The sequence below is a fragment of the Microtus ochrogaster genome, unplaced genomic scaffold, assembly GCF_000317375.1.
Source record: "Microtus ochrogaster isolate Prairie Vole_2 unplaced genomic scaffold, MicOch1.0 UNK1, whole genome shotgun sequence".
In the NCBI taxonomy this organism is placed as follows: domain Eukaryota; kingdom Metazoa; phylum Chordata; class Mammalia; order Rodentia; family Cricetidae; genus Microtus; species Microtus ochrogaster.
In genome coordinates this window covers 37,393,539-37,397,518 of record NW_004949099.1, presented here as the reverse complement: position 1 = coordinate 37,397,518, position 3,980 = coordinate 37,393,539, and the positions used below count along the sequence as shown (strand labels likewise).

The window sequence follows — 3,980 nt, the reverse complement described above, 5'->3', positions numbered from 1 at the left end:
TACTAAGAACTCAAGAACAGTGGCAATGGGTTTTTGATCCTACTGCACGTACTGGCTTTGTGGGAGCCTAGGCAGTTTGGATGCTCATCTTACTAGACCTGGATGGAGGTGGGTGGTCCTTGGACTTCCCACAGGTCAGGGAACTCTTGATTGTTCTTCAGGCTGATGAGGGATGGGGACTTGATCGGGGGAGGGGGAGGGAAATGGGAAGCAGTGGAGGGGAGGAGGCAGAAATCTTTAATAAATAAATAAGTAAATAAATAAATAAGTAAAAAAATAAATAAAATAAAACTTTTAAACTTACTTAAAAAAAAGAACCGTTTGTTGTAGATGCTGTCTTTTCTTCAGCATGCTTTTGCTTCTTTGCCAACTATCAGGTGGCTGTTGTTATATGTGCCCATGTTTGGGTCTGTTGTTTCATCTCATTGTTACATATATCTTTTCTTGTGCCAGTGTTATGGTTCTATTTCTCAAGCTCTATAATATATTTTGAAATATGGAATGGTAATCCATCCATTGTTTATTTTGCTCATGGTTACTTTGACCATCTGGGATTTTTTTTTTATAGTTTCATCTGAACTTAGGGTTTTTTAAAAATTATTTCAGTAGGGAGTATTATGGGTATTTTAATTAGGGTTTTATTGAATCTGAAAAATTGCTCCTTTTTTGATGATGGGGAAGCTCAACCAATCACATCTGGTTAGGGTGTGGCCACCTGGAGCCCAGGTAGGAAAAGCTGGGGTAGGTAGGCGTGCGCTCTCTACATGGTGCCCGCCGAACCATTTGGATTTCAGAGCTCCCACTCTTGTAGCATGAGTTCCTTCCCTTTTTAATTATTAAATTATATCTGTTGCTCTTGAGCTGGTCTGGTTATTTATCATACCGACCGAATACGCCAACACTTGGCGCCCACAGAAAGCTCGAGAAAGCTTGGGAAAGAATAGAGTAAAGCATGTTTTTTTGGTAGCAACAATTTCTCGGGTCTGCTCTGCTTGCTAGAGGCAAGTAAGTGCTCTTATCTAAGAGAGGCTTCCTGACTCAGCTTTAGCTGCAAAACCTTGCAGCCCTTTTAAGAGGTCCTGCCAACAAACACTTAAATAGTGTTGATAAAAAGCTGACCGCATGCTTTTCAGTTTTCAGCCATAGCAGGAAAAAAAAGCTGTGCCACTTTAAAATGCTGGCTTTCTGGGCTGTCCTGCCAGGGCAAACTCTGTTGGAGCATTTGAATGTGGTCTGTGAGCAGAATGCGGCAGCTTGCTTGCTGGCAGGGACCTTGGAATGCCATTGAGTTGTGGCTACAGCTGGTGCCTCCACAGTGAGGCTAGAATCACAGAAAGCTAAGGAATAGGCTGGATCCAGCTGTCAAAGCCACGGCTTTAATCCTACCTATATAGCTTGGTAAATTAAAGACTCACATGGTCACAAAAAGAGAGATACACAGTAAAAGAAAGATTCAAAGTCAAAGAAAACCTCTAAATGGTTTACAGTGTGTTAACAATATATACAGACTAAAGGTTAAAGATCTTAAAGTAAAAAAGAGAGAGTAGTTGAGTGTGGTGGCACACACCTTTAATCCCAACACTTGGGAGGCAGAGGTAGATTGACCTCTGTGACTTCTAGGGCCAGAAGTAGATTAACCTCTGTGACTTCCAGGTGTGGTAACACACACCTTTAATCCCAATGCCTGGGAGGCAGAGACAGAAAGATCTCTGTGAGTTCAAGGCGTGGTAGCACACACCTTTAATCCCAGCCAGCACTGGGGGGGCAGAGACAGGCAGATCTCTATGAGTTCAAGGGCAGCCTGGTCTACAGAGTTATTCCAGGACAAAGATATACAGAGAACTTGTCTCAAAAAGGAAAAGTAAAAATAAAAGAAATAGAGGATAAAGGAAAGCCACATAAAGATGGAAAATATACAGAGAATCTTGATACTGTGTGTTATTATGCTCTCTTTGAATTGTTTTAATGCTGAGGAAGGAGCAACAACTGCTAAAAGATACTTGCTTATAAATGTTGCTGAATTAATCCAAGATAGGTATTTTGAAAATATCTTGACTTCAAAATTGAAGTCAAAAGGTATGTTACTTTGGAGAAGAGATTTTGCTTTTGTTTCCACAGGAAAGGAGAGTCTGTGGGTTGATTCTGAGTTAAGAAAAATCAGGGCGCGGGCCTCCGCCTGCTGCGCCGGAGCTGGGAGAGCCCGGGACCGCGGCAGTCAACGCAGCCACCCTCCCCGTTCCCAAGCCCTGAGGCACGCGCGGCCCCCGGGTGACCCGAGCGGGGGCTGCGGGAGGAGCGCGAGGCGGCGCGGGGCGGGCGCAAGCGTCCCCGGCCCCCCTCCCCGCGCTCGCGTGGCTGGGCCCAGCGCCGGCCCGGCGAGGGCGAGGGCGATGTCGCGGTGACGGCCCCGCCATGGCGAAGCCTCTGGCGGCGGCGGCGGTGGCGGCGGCTGCAGCTGCGGCGTCGGAGGAGCTGAGCCAGGACGAAGAACTGCTGCGCTGGAGCAAGGAGGAGCTGGCGCGGCGGCTGCGGCGCGCCGAGGGCGAGAAGGTGGGCCTCATGCTGGAGCACGGCGGCCTGATGCGCGACGTGAACGGCTGCAGCAGCAGCACCTGCTGGAGATCTGCGGCCTCAAGGATGTGAACCAGCAGGACGACGATCAGGAGCTGCGCGAGCTCTGCTGTTTCCTGGACGACGACCGGCAGAAGGGGCGCAAGCTGGCGCGCGAGTGGCAGCGCTTTGGGCGCCACGCGGCCGGCGCTGTGTGGCACGAGGTGGCCCGCTCGCAGCAGAAGCTGCGGGAGCTCGAGGCGCGCCAGGAGGCCCTGCTTCACGAGAACCTGGAGCTGAAGGAGCTGGTGCTGTTGCTGGACGAGGAGCGCGCGGCTCTGGCGGTGGCGGAGGGCGTTGGCGGCGTTGGCGGCGGCGCGCGCGGGTTCCCGCAGCTCCATAGACAGCCAGGCTAGCTTGAGCGGGCCGCTGGCGGGCAGCGCGGCGGGCTCAGGGGCCTGCGACGTTGGCGACGGGAGCAGTACGTCCAGTGTGGGCAGCGGCGGCAGCCCGGACCACCATCACCACGTCCCACCCGGGCTGCTGCCCCCCGGGCCGCACAAGGGTCCAGACGGCAAGGCCGGAGCCACACACGGGTCTCTGGATGACCTGTCGGCAACGCCGCACCAACGAAGCATCCCTAACGGCCTGCACGATCCCTCCTCCACCTACATCAGGCCACTGGAGACCAAGGTGAAGCTGTTGAAGGGTGACAAGCTCCCCCCACAGCAAGCAGGCTATGGAGAGTTCCGGACTCTGCGGAAAGGCTTCTCTCCATACCACTCAGAATCCCAGCTTTCATCCCTGCTGCCCTCCTACCAGGAAGTCCTACAGAACGGCCCTGCCTGCCCTGTACCTGAGCTGCCCTCACCCCCTTCCACTGTCTACAGTTCTGCAGGACAGAAGCCCGAGGCTGTTGTGCATGCCATGAAGGTTCTAGAAGGACACGAGAACCTTGACCGGCAGCTTCAGGACAGCTGTGAGGAAGACCTGAGCGAGAAGGAGAAGGCCATCGTTTGAGAGATGTGCAACGTGGTCTGGAGGAAACTGGGAGATGCCGCCAGCACCAAGCGCTTTATCCGGCAGCACCTGTCTGGTAACCAGTTCAAGGGGCCTTTGTAGGACCATTCCTCCATGGACATGGACTGGCCCTGCCTGGAGTCTGAGGCCCTAGACCTGGTAGAAACTCTGGCCCAGCCACTGCCTTTCTCTGTGGTGAATTGTACATAGGACATGGCCCACCTGGCTGCCCTGGTGTGACACTGACAGCCAGGCCTCCACCTCCTGCCTCCCTCACCAGCAAACTTGGAAAGACGAGAAGCCACAGGCTGTTTGCTGCAGCAGAGTGGTCAGGCAGCCTGGCTCCCTGTTTGAGCTCCGTGTTCCACTCGCAAGAAGCTTCTGAGACTCCAGGCCTGGGACTGTCTGGG

General features: G+C 52.9%; 1 pseudogene; it reads left to right on the top strand.

The window, feature by feature from the left end:
• The first annotated feature begins 2,372 nt into the window (after positions 1-2,372).
• LOC101983092 lies at positions 2,373-3,672 on the top strand (annotated as a pseudogene).
• The last annotated feature ends 308 nt before the right edge of the window (positions 3,673-3,980 follow it).